Genomic DNA, 17837 nt, shown 5'->3' on the forward strand with positions numbered 1-17837 from the left:
TTTTCTTATCTGTAAAGGGAATAATGTTAATACTCTACTCTTAGGTTTATTATAGAGGTAAAACAATATTTTCTGTAAAGCACCAAGAATTATACTTAGCACATAGTGAATGCTATCTATATAGATACCATACTAAGTGCCACATTAAGTAACCACTCTCTAGACAAACTTCCAATTGGTTCCCTAGTTTTCTGGCCCATATTTCACACCTCTCTGCCAAAGGCAGTGGGTGCTGCCATAAACAGAACTTATTGATGATGCTTATTTTCATTGTTTTTTCCGGGTTGGTATTTGCTCACCTAGTCCAGATACAACAATAAATCTACTGGTGAGAGTCCATGCTGTACAGAGCATTTAATAGTTTTACTATCATTCTGAGGTAAGGCCTCTTCAGGTTCTTAAGCAGTAGCTTTTCTTTCTTTCTTTCTTTCTTTCTTTCTTTCTTTCTTTCTTTCTTTCTTTCTTTCTTTCTTTCTTTCTTTCTTTCTTTTTCTCTCTCCAGGGTCAGCTATCACTTCTCCATCTGGTTTTTGTCTCCTAAAAATTTGCAGAAATATTTCATCTGCAGCTCTCTCTCCCATGCTCATTGTCCCTTGTGGATCCATAAGATTTTTATTCATGTGCTTTTAATTTAGTAGTGATTTAATAGTAATTTTTCAATTTAGCAATAGTGATTAAATATTTGATCAGAAATCAACATGTCTCATTTTCCTTCCTTTTTTAAAAAAAGCTTATAATGTCAAATAGAAGCAATGGGATGCATTTGTTTAGACACATTGGTATGTGTGTGTTCATGTGTATGAGTTTGTGGGTTTTATGTTAGCTGTGAAGTCTTAGGAGTTCCACAGGGATACATATTGGGGATGAGCTGGCTGTGTAGTGATAGACTCTAAAACTCTTTTTGAGTAAACCTCAAATAGAAATGCCCCTTTTCTGTTGAGCTTATATATTGTTTTTACACTTACATCATATTTGAAGAAAAATGTATTTGAGGAAATCGCTAGCTTTCAACTTTGTGGTTACCAAAAGTACAAAGATAATATAAATATATGATTGTGAGTAAAGATAGTAATGAGACATTTCATGAATATATAGAAAATATATATAGGGTTCAGTCATGTGGGAAATACACTGGTGGTCCCCAGAAATACAAACTACTTAATGGAATTGGATACTTGAATGGATACAAAATGAAACCTGTGAATCCATTGCAAGTGATATTTCGGGATGAATAAATAAAATATGAATGAGCAATCCAGAAAATAGCCAGGATCTAAGTGAGAAGGTTGGGTGTATTCTATCCTTCAAAATAGAAAGGAAGACCTTAAGCCTATTTGTAAACTTCCCATTCCCATTAAGGAAGCTAGAATAATCGGGGTGTCTGGGTGGCTCAGTCGGTTAAGCATCTGACTCTTCATTTCAGCTCAGGTCATGATCTCACTGTTCTTGAGTTTGAGCCGCATGTCAGGCTGGGGAAGCTTGCTTGGTATTCTCTGTCTCTTTCTCTTCCCCTCCCCCACTCACTTTTTCTCAAAAATACACATTTTTTAAAAGAGAGCTATGATAATGACTATACAAACTGCTGAACGTCCCCACATTATTGTCATGCTGCCATATTTTTATCTTTAATGTGTTATGCTCAGCCTGTCTTCTCGTAAAACTTATTATTAATAATCTTCAGGCAGTCACTTTGGGGAATTTCACATGATACAGTGGGTGGGGGTACCAATGAAGAAAAAGAAGATAGACCTAGATGCTGAAACCTGTAGCAGGAAAGAAAAGGAGAGCACTTCATGCTGGTCTCGGCATGCTCTGAGAAATGCATAAAGTTCAGGTTCACTCAGAATTGTACAATCCTCCAGCAGAAACTTATCCTTTCCAAGGATGAGGTACTGTTTTCTCTACCATGTCAGCAAAAATAAAACAGCTGCTAGGACACATTAGTAGATATTATTAAAATACAACTTTTATTCCACTCTCTCCCTGAAAATATTGAGTCAGCATTGAATAGCAATGTGCACAGGTCAGCAGGTACTTCCTAGATTTTAATGGATTCATTTGCCAGAGAAGGAAGCATAGTGTCTGAAATTAGGTTAGCATATAACTTCCTTTTACTCTGAGTTGCCCAGAAGAAAAGGAAAAGTAAACAATACCTTGGATTTGTTGGTCCAGATTAGATCCAGATTTTCAGTGCCGTTTCTCATGATTTATCATGTAGTTGTTTTTATCACTCTATAGTAAGGGAAAAGAAAAGACAAATCACAGGTATGACTTGATGTCACTGACTGGTTGCTGATATACTGTCCCCACCTTTTCATTGTTAAAAAAGAAAACAAAGAAAATATGAAAATTTGCATGGCAGGCAAAGGTAAGATTATCAACAAATAGGTTCTTTGGTGAAGTGTTTTTCAAACTAGAGTTCATAACCCAATAGTGGATTGTGAAATCAATTTTGTGGCTTGTAACCAGTTTTTGTTTAAAAAAAAAAAAGAATTTAAATTGAATCAAATCGATAGCATATAGAATGGACTGGAATAGAAGTACATCTCAAATGTATAGGTTAGTATTATTTCTTAAAATATTTGTTTCAGCTGTGGGCATTTATGAGTGTGTGTGTGTTGCATCAAAATGTAAAATGTATCGTGAATTGTAAAGTTGTTCAAAAAACATCCCCTTAGAGTAACCATCCCTAAATAAAGATAGTGGAGGTAGGTTAGCAAAAAGTATAGTCTATTTCATCCCTAATCCTCTGAAACAACAACATGACCACAGAGGAAAGGGATTGGCAAAGATTTCTGTTCTTTCCTAGAACAAGTAGAAACTTCTCCACTATAATGTACTATCCTCAGAGACAAACCTAATTATTTCTAACATCTCCCTTTTTTGCTTGAAGTAAAGAAACACATATTTGTGATTTTCCAGGAGCTTTCTGAGAAATTGCAAAGTTATTTTTGCATGTAATAGATAATCCTAAAATGTTTTATTTGTTTTCAAAATCTAGAGTATTATTTTGGGAATGCAAAATAAAAAATACTTTCACAGATTTGTTTACGTGGCTGATTAAGAGTGGCAAGTGACTGAGAAACTACTTGTTTCCTATTGTATCAAGTTGACAATAAAATATTTCAAAATACATATACAAGGCAACACTATTATAAGGTATCTCAGCTCTTCCATAAGTGAAGAACCTTAGTTCTTGATGGTTTTATTTGCCCGGTCCTTTACCATCATGGATATAACAACAGTAACATAAAGCACAGAAAATTATTCTACTAGGAAGCAGAACTGCTTCTATCTAAGCAGATTACACAGAAGGTAGTGAACACCTTAGGAGCACCCGGGTGGCTCAGTTGGTTAAGTGCCAACTTCAGGTCATGATCTCACGGTTCATGGGTTCGAGCCCCGCACTGGGCTCTGCACTGCCGGTGTGGAGCCTTCTTGTGATTCTCTCTCTTCTTCTCTCTTTGCCTGTCCCCGACTTGTGCTTTCTCTCTCTCTCAAAATAAATAAATAAACTAAAAAAAAAAAAAAAGAAAGAGAGAAAAGAACACTTATCCATAGTAGAGGTTAAGGCATCAATTAGTAGGCCAAGGAAGCCAGCCCATCAAGACTTAAGCAAATGTTGCTAAAATTTTAATGTATTTTGTGGCCTACTTGTAAATTCAAGTATTCTGAACCAAGGCAAAATACAATTCAGTTGCATATTGCCCTTCATTGTGCTTTTTGGTATTCTGGAACAGACTGACATTTCACTTTAGAACAGCTATTCTCTCTCAATAGGTCTGAGATCAAAACTGTTTTCATTGTAGGGTGCCTGGGTGGCTCAGTCGGTTAAGCGTTCAACTTCAGCTCAGGTCATGATCTCACAGTCTGTGAGTTCGAGCCCTGCGTTGGGCTCTGTGCTGACAGCTCAGAGCCTGGAGCCTGCTTTGGATTCTGTGTCTTCCTCTCTCTCTGCCCCTCCCCTGCTCATGCTCTCTCTCTCTCTCTGTCTCAAATAAAAACATTTAAAAAATTAAAAAGAAAACAGTTAAAAAAAACTATTTTCATTGTAACATGAAGGTGTTATTTGCCTTCTGCTCTCTTCTCGGGAGTATACTGTGCAGCTTCCTAGAGGCTGTAGAACATGTGATATTTGGAACACGGAATATAGAAGCTGACCTAAGAACCCAGCTATCTATCAAGTAAGACATTTAAGAGATTTGCAAAAATGTCACTCTAATCATAATTATATTTTTGCTTTGGAAAAGTGTTATTTCTTCATAAAAATGTTGCTTTCGAAATGAGTTCACTTTGACTATTTTCGAATGAATTCAGCATATATATTTTAAAGTTTTATTTATTTAAATTTCTGAGGGTGTAATTTTGATAGTGGTCATTCACATTAAATCCCACATAAAAGAAAAATTTTAGGAGCCTGAAGACCAAAAAGTTTGGTAGCTGCTGCTTTAGGGAAAAACACTCTTTTCCTTGGGAAGAAAAATATAAATAAAATAAAAGCGTGCACAGTTGAATTTCTCTGTCATGAATGCTCTTTGTCTCAACTGTCTATATTCAGTATAACTTCTACCCAAAGTCACTGACTTATTTCACAGAGAAAATTGGGACTTGGTAATTGAGAATTGACTATAAAGCACAAGCATTTTAAGACGTGTGAAGCTCATGAAAAGAACACATCTTGTACCCACACGCATTCTTCTTACACCTTCTTAAAGAGGAAAACAATGAACATATTTAAGAAATATGACCCAAGAAACTTTCCGTAGCATATAAAAATAAGAAGCAAAAGTATGTAACCTTAGCTATTCTTAGTAATCTGTGTTTGATAATTCTATTTTATTTAGAAAATCTGAGTATACAATCTTATTTGTTGTTTTTAGGGAGATGAATCACAAAGAAAGATTTGACCTGGAAAATCCAATGAATAAATTAAAGAAAGTATGGATTAGCAAATAAAAAATAGCTGTAAGATTATATGAGACCTTTTGTTTTTATGATGGTACTCTATGACATTCTTTCCTCAAAACGTTGAAAGGCTGTAGAAAATTGACAATATTGTAGGAAAATGTGAATTACTACAGTTTTCCCCAAAAAAGAAAACCTGAAAGGTCAGTGGGTAAGGAAAAAATTAGGAACTCTTTAAAAATTCCCTTCAGATAAACTCTGTGGTACACACACATACCCACACACACACACACACACACACACACACACACGCAGGAGAGAGACAGAGTGGGAAAGACAGAGAGAGAGGATAAGTAAATGAAGCAAAATATAAATTTATATAAATATAAGTAATACTCTCAGTCATCCAGTCAGGCTGCAATGTGAGCTAGCCTTATGCACCTAAAAAATAAGAAAAATTCCGTCAAAAGCCAATGTCCAACATTTAAGTAGAGTAACTATATTTACATCATATTTATAATAGAGTTTTTAAAAATTTTAAATGAGGAAAAAGCTAAATTTCACCCAAGCTTCCCTTCCTTAGGCTGTTCTACTGGAGGAAATGTTCCAGCAAATATAAGTCAGCAAGAAATAGAATTGGGGTTGGAAATAAGAAGGCAGTACAGGAGTGGGGAGGAGGAAAGTATGAGAAGAAAAAAATAAAGATGTAGATTCTGATAGAGGGAATGCAAGGTTTTCTAGAGATAGAAGATCTCTGATTTTACCTTAAGAAGACAGATTTCTAATTGTGGGAGATAATCAAACTTTAAGGAAGGAGTTCAGTATGCTGGGAGCCATAAAGATAGATATCCCCACAGTTTTTCATCCATCTTCTTTCCTGTTGTTGTTTATGATTCCCATTCTTTCATTGTGGTCACTGCAGTGGAGTCTCAGGAAAGAGAGAGATTACTGTACATCTTCAGCCATCCTTCTAGTTAACTCTTTTTTTTAAAAAAATACGTGTATAAATCTCTGTATATATACACACATACGTAAATACATGTATACATGTATGTAGGAATTATGTATTCCTACATACATAGAGAGAGAGAGAAAGAGAGATTTTAATAGGAGAGTAATTTCTATAAGAATTATTTTAATGAAACAGATACAGAGAGGGTTGAAATGAGCTAACCAAAACTCTTACATTCCTATGGTCTCCTTTAACAATTCAAGGCTTTCAATGAACAAATTTAAAATGTCAGGGAACTATTTTATTTTAGGCAACAAGTAGTTACTGAATACGACCAGAGTAAGCTCCTTGGACCTGTGGCAATAATGAATGGAGAGAACACAGGATACATCTTCGTGTCTAATGTAGGGCACTGGATCAAGCCGTGAAGAGTTAGTTCCCTCTGAGGTTCACCATGGTGTTAACTTCAGTCTTACAGTATTTTTTTAATTAATTGTCTTGGGCTTTATTTGTCCTACAAATGAAAATCTTTACCTAATATTAAAATCTGCCATATAATATCATCTGCTTCTACCCCTTCCTAAGGGGCTTTCTACTATTTCTCATAAAACAGAATTTTCTCCTAATCTGTATCATGCATAACCCTTCCTTTTGTATTCCTGGTTCCAGTTGTGCATTTAGGCAAACACAATCTCTTGATTTTCTTGAAATTCTAATTAATATACAGCACCTCTTACATTTATTGATTGATCACTTACTCTATGAAACACTCTTTTAGGCTCTGGACATACAATGGTGAGCAAAAAGGAACAAAGACCTTACTTACCTAGAGTTCAAAAATCTCATTATAATTCACAAAATTACCAAATCATCCCACCAATAATGCAATGTTATAGCTGTTATACTTTTTATGAGTAAGAGGTACATAAGGCTATGAGGGAGAGAGGTTGATTTGAGGAGGTTAGAGGTTTAGGGAAGTGATAAAAAAAATATTTCTTGATGAATAAGCAGTTGAATAAATAGCTGAATGAAAATAAGAAAAAGATACTTTCCCTTGAAGTTGAAAACAAAACATTTTTAGAAAAAATCTGTCATCAAATTCCAATATTTATGTAATAGGATACTTTTTGTTTATGTGATTGAAGTACATAAATTCATTAAACTAAGCATGAAAGTCTGGTTGGTTTTATGTGTCCATTACCACTTTTAAATAGGATCTTACTTTTTTTTTATTATGTTTTGCTCCTTCCGAATTGAATTTATATTGCCTCCTTATTTTATGAAAATCTGATATCATATATTATCAACCTTTTATAGTAATTCATCTCTTTATGAATTTATGAATACAACTAATTAATTCACAACCTTAATTTGGCAAGGTCAGTAAATAGCATGAGAGATTATAAACATCTGGATGGAAAATCCAAGATCTTTGAATTAAAGTGTTTAGTTTTCACTCGATGTAAATCTTAATAAATAAAACCCCTAGGCTATTTGCACAAGTGACATGTCTCAGAACAAATTGATGGTGTATGTATGATAAACCGTTTGTATGCATAAAAATTCCTGATATTTACTGGAATTAGGTACAGCAGATGTCACATTAACATTTGGCAAGAAAAAGCCCATATGAATGATTGGAGAAAGTAAATAGTCGACAGGGTTTTAATAGAATGTGTGTACACACCAGAGACTTCAGAAAACTATTAAATATTGAAATATATAAACTGACATCGTACTTGGTGGATGTATTTGGAATGAATGGGCCAAAGTAAAAATCAATGCTTCACAGAGGTGGGGTTTTTCATCTCTTTGTAAATCCTGGAAATGTGTCCTTCACCAGAAAGGTATCGATCAACATTTTTTAGGGATTTGTAGAAAATGTTAGAAAACGAGTACCAAGACTATCCAAACAGAGAAACAGCTTCATTAAACACCCAAAATACATACAAATGTTTCATTCTCTTCATCACAACAAAATTTAAAATTCACAGTGTTCTCTATTATTGTTATTTATAACAATTATAGTCAAATTGGTATCAGTAATAATTAGAGATGTATAGAGATGGGAAGAGAAGATGGAGGTAAACTGACTATAGAATATTAACCTGAGATTTTTGATTTCTCTCCTATTGTGAAGAATGGATATATGTTGGGGGCAAACAGCAAAATAAACAGTATCAACTACCCCCTCCAACTCTTTGAAATAGCAACCATATATGTAAACAAAACTTTCTCCCTTAGCTTGAGAGCTCATTTGTTGAAGTTGAAACCCAAGAAAAGCAAGAAAAGAAAAGAAAAGAAAAGAAAAGGCAAGAAAAGAAAAAAAAAGAAAATCCACTTGGCCCAATGTAGCAGTACCCTCTGGCAAAGTGGAAGAAGAGGGAGGCTGAACCAAGCTGACCCTTGTCTTAGGAAATGTGAAGTGAAAGACTGGAAGTTACTATTAGGGGAGGAAACTGAACAGAGTGGCAAAAACCTTGTATAAATTCCGCATTCAGCTTTGTTAGACAGTGAGCAGGGTATGTACCCAAAGGAAATGAAGAACAGTAAGAAAGTGAAAAATTATTTTTTAAAAATAAAATGTAGCCTATATGAGAAAGAAATACCAGACACTGCTCATGAAAATGTAAAATGATAAAACCATTTTAAAAACTGGGAGTTTTTGCTAACTCTGAATATTTGCCTTCCCTACAACTCAGCAGTTTCACTGTTGGTGTATTCACAAGATAAAAGAGTACATCTGGCCACCAAAAAACATACAAAATGCTCGTAGCAACTTTATTCAAAGTAGCTAAAACTGGATGCCCATGAAAAGAAGAATAGATATATTGTGGTATATTCATTCAGTGAAAATACTATACAGATATGAAAAATGGACTACTACATATAAAAACATAGATATTATGTTCATAGATATTATGTTTTCAAAAAAGCTAGATACATAAGTGTATTGTCAGTAACATTCCACTTATATTAACTTCAAAACAGGCAAAGTTAATGATTATAAATGTCAGAGTTGTAGTCATCTGATGGGTGTCTTCAGGACAGATGCAAGAGAGTGTTAGAAATAGAGTACTAGAAATAGTCTATATATTCTGTATATTCCTTGGATAATGACTAGACAGGTGTAAATGTGTCAAAAAGTCATGGTTATTAACATTCAAGATTAGTGTATGTCATATATCAATTGAAAAGGGTGTTTCCAATCATGGCAAATAGATAACTCATCCCGACCCTTCCTTTGATAATATCTGGAAAAACCAGAAAAGTATGAAAGAACATCCATCTGGAAGTACGGGAGAACTAATAAGACTGTGAAGAATTCAGGGGCCAACATCCAAGAAAAAAAAGAAACTAAGAGATGTGAGCTCAGAAATCAGGACTACTTTTTCCTAGCTGTATTCTATCGATTCAGGTGTAGGCTAATATCTGCTGCATAAACTCTTATGGAGACAGCTGAAAGCATGTAATACCAAATAGAGTTTTGACAGGTTAAGTTGACAAAAATTGGAGTTCAGGATTTAGGTATCAAAGGGCTTCAATTTAGAAATAGACTACTCTCATGGTACTGTGGAATCGGATGCCCAAAAATAGAGAAAGGAAGAGAATCAGGGTTTAAAGATGTAATTACCACTTTGTAAAACTGAGTAGCTACATAAAGCCATAATTCCCGGGAGCACTATGAGGTAAAAGAGAAAAATCTTAAAAGCAGCCAGAGTGGCAGTGGAACCCAGAACTCACTGGAAGACCATCTTCAGAGTTTGGGGGAATACTTAGTAATGTACCCTTTTACTATTTCTAGTTGAATTTAATTATTTTGCAGTGGCCAAACATTTATTCCCATAGTCTGCTCTCTTTGACCTTGAATGTGTCAGCTTTATAGTAGGATAAAATATGCAAACCTGTTGTGTTTTTTGTTTGTTTTGTTTTTGTTTTTCTTCCAAGTTTTTGTTTAAATTCAAATTAGTTAACATGTAGTATTGGTTTCAGGAATAGAATTCAGTGATTCATCACTTACATATAACACCCACTGCTTCTCACAACAAGTGCCTTCAGTAATGACCATCACCCATTTAGCCCATCCCCCAACCCACTGCCCCTCCACCAACCCTCAGTTTGTTCTCTATAGTTAAGAGTCTCTTTAAGATGGTTTGCCTCCCTCTCTGTTTTTATCATATTTTATTTTTCCTTCCCTTCCCCTATGTTCATCTGTTATGTTTCTTAAATTCCACCTAATGAGTGAAATCATATGATATGTGAAAGGGGAAGCCTCTTATACTGTTGGTGGGAATGCATACTGGTGCAACTGACTCTGGAAAACAGTATGGAGGTTCCTCAAAAAATTAAAAATAGAGCTACAACCCAGCAATGGTACTAATAGATATTTATCCAAAGGATACAAAAATATTGATTTGAGGGGGCGCATGCACCCCAATGTTTGTAGCAGCATTATCAAAAATAGCCAAATTATGGAAAGAGCCCAAATGTCCAACAACTGACAAATGGATAAAGAAGGTGTGATATATATGTACAATGGAATATTACTCAGTGATCAAAAAGAATGAAATCTTGCCATTTGCAGCAACATAGATGGAACTAGAGTGTATTGTCTTAAGTGAAATAAGTCAGAGAAAGTAACATGCCCTTTATTTTTTAAGTTTATTTTATTTTGAGAGAGAGAGAGCATGAGTAGGGGAGGGGCAGAGAGAGAGGGATAGAGAGAATCCCAAGCAGGCTCTGTACAGTCAGTGACTTGGGGCTTGAGCTCACAAACTGTGAGACCGTGACTGAGCCCAGATCAAAAGTTGGGAGCTTAACTGTGCCACCCAGGCACCCCAAAAGTACCGTGCCCTTTTAAAACAAAAGCAAAATGAAATGTTTTCAGACAAAGAGAAACAGATTATTTGTCACAACCAGATTTGTGCTAAAAAGAAGGTAAAAGATATTCTAAAGCCAGAAGAGTAATCCACAGATGCAAGTTTGGAGATGCAAGAAAGAGCATAAAGTAACAATAAATGTAAATATAAATAAATATTTAATATTTAAAAGTCATAAAAATTTTGTGTTTATATATGTTTATAATTCAAATGTATGAAAATATATGGCAAAATATAATAATAGCATTAAGTCAGAGAGACAAACAGCATTAAAATGTTCTGAAAGTCTTGGTCAGGAAAAGTAGACATGTTAATACACATTAAACTTTAATGAATCAGAAATGCAGGTTGTAATCTGTAGAGTAACCTTAAAAATAACAAGTTGGGGTGCCTGGGTGGCTCAGTCGGTTAAGCGTCCGACTTCAGCTCAGGTCATGATCTCACAGTTCGTGGGTTCGAGCCCCACGTTGGGCTCTGTGCTGACAGTTCAGACCCTGGAGCCTGCTTCAGATTCTGTGTCTCCCTCTCTGCCCCCTCCCTGGCTCACACTCTGTCTCTCTCTCTCTCTCTCTCTCTCAAAAATAAATAGACATTAAAAAATAATTAACAAGTATACAAACTATGATGCTAAGACAGGAAAAATATTGACATTAAGTTAAGAAATACATACATATTTAACACATATATATTTAACCCATATAACAAACAAAAGATCACAATGGAAATTGGAAAATATTTGTAAATACACAATGATGAAAATATAGCAAATAAATTATGTGGGATGTAGTTAGATTTGTGCTTAAATGCAGAATGTATAGCCTGCAACTCTGATATAGCAGAGAACAAAGCCTGAACAGAAATTTTCTTTTTTATAATATTTATTTGTTTATTTATTTTTTCAATATATAGTTATAGTTTTTTTTTAATATAAATTATTGTCAGGTTAGCTAACATACAGTGTATACAGTGTGCTCTTGGCTTTTTGAGAGAGAGAGACACTGAGTGCAAGTGGGGGAGGAGCTGAAAGAGAGGGAGACACAGAATCGAAAGTAGGCTCCAAGCTCAGAGCTATCAGCACAGAGCCTGAACTCAAGAACCACAAGATCATGACCTGAGCCGTAATCAAGAGTTGGGCGCTTAACCGACTGAGCCACCCAGGTGCCCCAAATTTTCTAAGTATCAGTAGAAGATAGAAAAGAACAGCACATTAAAGTGGAGGAATGAAAATTATAAAGATAAGAGCCGAAATTACTGAAAGAAAAAAAATTAATGAGGAGGATCAAGGAAGCCATTTTATGCCTGTATACCTTTAATCACAGAAGTGATACAAGGTTTTCCTGCAGGTGGAAGCAGCCTTAAATCCAGGAACAATAAAGATGGTGGAGCATGAACAGGACTGATGCTGTTAAATCAGACTTGCAAAAGGCCCATTGAGTTTAAGATGTTAGAGGTCCATTAGAGATCTGATGAGGAAGGGGAAAAGAAGGGGTAACTGAACCAGAAGCAACAACTTTTTTAAAAAGAAAAGGAAAAGAAAACATAGAGCACAACTAATAACCAGTGAGAGTAATATGAATCTTAGCTATAGATGTATTTTTAAAATGAACATAATTTCCATTAGCTCTTGTTAAGAACGGTTGCAAGGATTTAAAGAGAACATTAGCTATTCTGGATGTATTTTTCCAGAGGTACTGGGTAGAAAAGGAATACTTCTAAATGACCTGATATTCTTACCAGAGGATATAGGAATCTCCTACAGTGTAAGCAACCAAGAGAACATAGGCTTCAGACTAAATATATTTGATGGCCACAGTAGGATGTGGGTCAGGGTTAAGCTATATTTTCCTCCTGCTCATTTTGGTAGCAACAAACCCCAGATTATATTCGGACTAGTAATTAAAAGGTCAGAGCAATAATGGAGGGGAAAAAATTGTTTATCTAGACCTGGATCTGAGAGGAAAATAATTTCGGTGGAGTCCAAGTGGACTCTAAAACACACTGTTTTGGGGGCACCTGGGTGACTCAGTCGGTTAAGCGTCCGACTTCGGCTCAGGTCATGATCTCGCAGTTTGTGGGTTCCAGCCCCCCCCCCATCGGGCTCTGTGCTGATGGCTCAGAGCCCTGAGTGTGCTTCAGATGTTGTGTCTTCCTCTCTCCGTCCTTCCCCTGCTCACACTCTCTCTCTCAAAATTAAGTAAACATTAAACAAAAATTTAAAACACACTGTTTTCTAGCATAAATATACTAAAAATGTTAACTGTCTTCTAATATTGTTCTAGCTATACTGATTTTAAAATAGAGCCTCTTGGGGCGCCTGGGTGGCGCAGTCGGTCAAGCGTCCGACTTCAGCCAGGTCACGATCTCGCGGTCCGTGAGTTCGAGCCCCGCGTCGGGCTCTGGGCTGATGGCTCAGAGCCTGGAGCCTGTTTCCCATTCTGTGTCTCCCTCTCTCTCTGGCCCTCCCCCGTTCATGCTCTGTCTCTCTCTCTGTCCCAAAAATAAATAAACGTTGAAAAAAAAAAATAAAATAAAATAAAATAGAGCCTCTTGAGAGCACAATTAATAAATGCAAGATAAAGTAAGATAAAATCATTTCTTTATCTCATCATACCTTGTAGCCTTAAAGCTACCTAATCAGAATACCTTAGAGGAAGAATTTAATGGTAAGTGAGAGAAGATGAAAGCCTAAATTTCACAAGAAAAAGAGACAATAGAAAATCTAAGAGCTAAGTTTTCTGATAAATTATAGAGAATGTACTCTGTTTTATTACTTTCAGTCTTACAAATTAATATCTCAGATCATATTTCTCATTTTCACCTTTTCTATATTTCCATGAGGAATATCTGGCATGTCATTTCATTTTGTCTCATTAATAGTAATGACTCAATGTGAAAGAATTGGATTTTGAATTGTCCATTACTGTTAATGGGAACATTGAGGGAAGGCATCTTCCATATCTAATGATGTCAGCTTGTTTACTTTTGGAAAGCATGACTTCCAGGGTTTATACAGGAGGAAAACTCCCTTCAGAAATAATCTTGTCAGGTTAATGTTGAAATTCCTTCCACAATAAACTGTTAGATTTCTCCCAGTTCCCCAAATCAGAATTAATCACTGTGTGCCCACTAGCATTTTTGTCATACTTCTTCAGGCACTTTTTGGTCTAACTTTATTATAGTTTCTCATAAACATGAATACCTCACCATGAGGTTATAAACCACTTAAAGGTAAGAATGAATCTTATTTTTCTTTTTCCACCATACCCAGTAAGCACATGAAATAAATGTTTTTGAATGAATAGAAAATCAGCTTAATAAGAAACATGTAGTATTTTACAAGTCCCTATGGGGGGAAATGCAGTACTATTTAGAGTGTATTTGTCTTACCATCCTAACATATGTACATATATATAGTTGGAGCATAAGGGATTCAGTACACAAGGGAACTGGGAGGAGATATTGACTCCTCAGGGACATGTAAAGAAGTTAATGCACAATTGGAATATTAAATATAACCTCATGAATCTTGTTTTCCCTAAGCAAAAATGAGCCAGACCACCCAGGGAAGATAACAGAAACATCAAACATAATGATGTTGAGGAGCAAGAGCAGATGAAACAAAGTCATGGCTAATTGTATTAGACTGAGAGATAGGCAGTCTCTTTAAACTGGAAAGCAGAAAATCAGTACCAGGGGAGAAAACTTTGGAGTCATGGGATAACTGCTAGAGGGTCTAGTACCCATGTATAAATCAGTCACCAAGGTTTGAACCAGTGTGATCATAACTCAGCAGAATAGAGATTACATCTAACTTTCCCAGGAAAAGGGGGCTAGGACATGCAAAGGGAACAAAACACCATGACATACATGGATGAAAATCTAACCCCCACTGCCTCCTAGAATGTCTCTATCAAAAGGACCTTCAAAAAAACAAACAAACAAACAAACAAACCAATTTATTGCCCCCAATATACAGTGTGGTTATTAGAGATTATGTGATTAGGAAATATCCCAAAATCTCAGCTAAGAGTTCTTTCTAGTCTTTTCCTATGGGTCTACATAGACAGAAAATCTAGGACCATTTGCTATCACAATTACATGGAGTCCTTGTCTGTTGCACATGTAGGTATGGTGTGGCTAGACTGCAAATTTGTGCCAGTTTTATTCAGTACTTTTCAGAAGAAGAAATCAGCAACAATATCCTCACTAATTAGCCCAGTTAGAGAATGATCCTTCAAGTTTGAGAATAGAACCTCTCTTGGTACATAAATTGAAAAACTTTGCTTTTCATGTAATTAATATTAGCTGAATGGCTCTTGCAATGCTTTTATTGCCAGAAAGCTCTTGCACTTGTAGTTGATGAGTAGGATCTCCCCCATTTCATCCTCCAAGAACATGGAAGTAAATTTGTCTCATAAGAATACAATATAAATCTGGGGCGCCTGGGTGGCGCAGTCGGTTAAGCGTCCGACTTCAGCCAGGTCACGATCTCGCGGTCCGTGAGTTCGAGCCCCGCGTCAGGCTCTGGGCTGATGGCTCAGAGCCTGGAGCCTGTTTCCGATTCTGTGTCTCCCTCTCTCTCTGCCCCTCCCCCGTTCACGCTCTGTCTCTCTCTGTCCCAAAAATAAATAAACGTTGAAGGAAAAAAAAAAAAATTTAAAAAAAAAAATTAACTTTAAAGAATACAATATAAATCAAAACAGTGAATCAGAACATAACTATACAAAGTATACCTCAAAAGAGAATGGCACTAAAACCAGCTAAACTTGGTACCAAATTTAAAGGTTTGTGATGGAGGGTGGATGGTGCATGAAAGCATAAATAAGCGTTATATATTATTAATTATATATTATATATTATGAAGAGTTATAGAGACAAACTTTGACGTTATTTCCCATTTCCATTATTACCCAAATTCCTGTGCTAATATCCTGAGCAACTTACAAATCTATTACAATTATGAGATGGATATATTGGATATCAAGTCTGATGTCATTGAACTGAACATCTCAAATAGCCTGATTTGACCTGAAAAACATACTGTCTTTGGCCCATGCAGTTTTAAGAATTAAGCTTATGTTTACAAAACAGAAATTTCTCCTCAAATTGAAATTTTGGGCTTCTATTGAAAAATTAGGTCTGACAATGTTGGGATAACATTTATGCATGATATGACACCATTCTTAGTATCAGCAGAGTGGCTGTCTCCTTGTGATGGCCCATAACTTCCAGTTTGCAAGTACCCAGCATTAATTCACAAGGCCAGCTTCATACATTAACACTATCTGCTTGGCAGCTAAACATTGAATTTCATATCCCTTGAACCAATCTGAAATTCTGGAGGCTTTTCTGTAGTTCCTATTAATAAGGACAAATTACCAGCAATATTTCGATGTAAGTTTTTTTATTAATTCAGGTGCATAATGGAAAGTCATTGTCAGTAATTTTTTTTTCTTTTTTTAAAAATTTATTTATTTAAATTCAAGTTAGTTAATATACAGTGTAGTATTTGTTTCAGGTGTATAACCCAGTGACTCATCACTTACACAAAACCAGTGCTCATGCCAACAAGTGCCCTCCTTAATGCCCATCACCCATTTAGCCCTTCCCTCCACCCAAACCCCCTCCAGCAACTCTCAGTTCTCTGTATTTAAGAGTCTCTTATGGTTTGCCTCCCTCTCTGTTTTTATCTTATTTTTGCTTCCCTTCCCCTATGTTCATCTGTTTTGTTTCTTAAATTTCACATGAGTGAAATGATATGATAATTTGTCTTTCTCTGACTTATTTTGTTCCATCCATATTGTTGCATATGGCAAGATTTCATTCTTTTTGATAACCGAGTAATATTCCATTATATATATATGACATCTTCTTTATCCATTCATCAGTTGATGGACATTTGGGCTCTTTCCATAATTTGGCTATTGTTGATGGCACTGCCATCAACATTGGGGTGCATGTGCCTCTTCATATCAGCATTTTTGTATCCTCCTTTGAATAAATACCTAGCAGTGCAGTTTCTGGGTCATAGGGAAGTTCTATTTTCAACTTTTCAAGGAACCTCCATACTCTTTTCCAGAGTGGCTCTACTGGTTTGCATTCCCACCAATATTGCAAAAGCATTCCCCTTTCTCCACATCCTTGCCAACATCTGTTGCTTCCTAAGTTGTCTATTTTAGCCATTCTGACAGGTGTGAGGTGGGATCTCCTTGTGGTTTTGATCTGTATGTCTCTGCTGATTAGTGATGTTGAGTATCTTTTCATGTGTCTGTTAGCCATCTGGATTTCTTCTTTGGAAAGTGTCTCTTCATGTTTTCTGCCCATTTCTTCACTTGATTGTTTTTGGGGAGTTGAGTTTGACAAGTTCTTTATAGATTTTGGATACTTACTTGATATGCCATTTGCAAATATCTTCTCCCATTCTGTCTATTGCCATTTAGTTTGGTCAATTGTTTCTTTTACTCTGCAGAAGCTTTTTATTTTGAAGAGGTCCCAATAGTTCATGTTTGCTTTTGTTTCCCTTGTCTAGATATGGAGACACATCTAGTAAGAAGTTGCTGTGACCAAGGTCAAAGAGGTTGCTGCCAGTTTTCTCCTATAGTATTTTGATGATTTTCTATCTTACATGTAAGTCTTTCACCCATTTTCAATTTATTTTTGTGTATGATGTAATAAAGTGGTCCAGGTTCATTCCTCTGCATGTTGCTGTCCAGTTTTCCCAACACCATTTGCTGAAGAGACTCTTTTTTCCATTGTATATTCTTTCCTGCTTTGTCAAAGATGAGTTTGCCATACATTTGTGGGTCCATTTCTGGGTTCTCTGTTCTGTTCCATTGATCTGTGTCTGTTTTTGTGCCAGTACCTTACTGTCTTGTTGATTACAGCTTTGAAATAGAGCTCAAATCCAGAATCGTGATGCCTCCAGTTTTGGTTTTCTTTTTCAACATTACACTGGCTATTTGGGGTCTTTTCTGGTGGCTATACAAAGTTTAGAATTGTTTGATCTAGCCCTGTGAAGAATGTTGGTGTTATTTTGATAAGGATTTCATTGAATGTGTATACTGCTTTGGATATTTCATTCTTTTTGATCACTTTGGATA

Source organism: Lynx rufus, unplaced genomic scaffold, assembly GCF_022079265.1.
Source record: "Lynx rufus isolate CCGP_SWC_20201006 ecotype Redwood Valley unplaced genomic scaffold, mLynRuf1.p SCAF_10, whole genome shotgun sequence".
Lineage (NCBI taxonomy): Eukaryota > Metazoa > Chordata > Mammalia > Carnivora > Felidae > Lynx > Lynx rufus.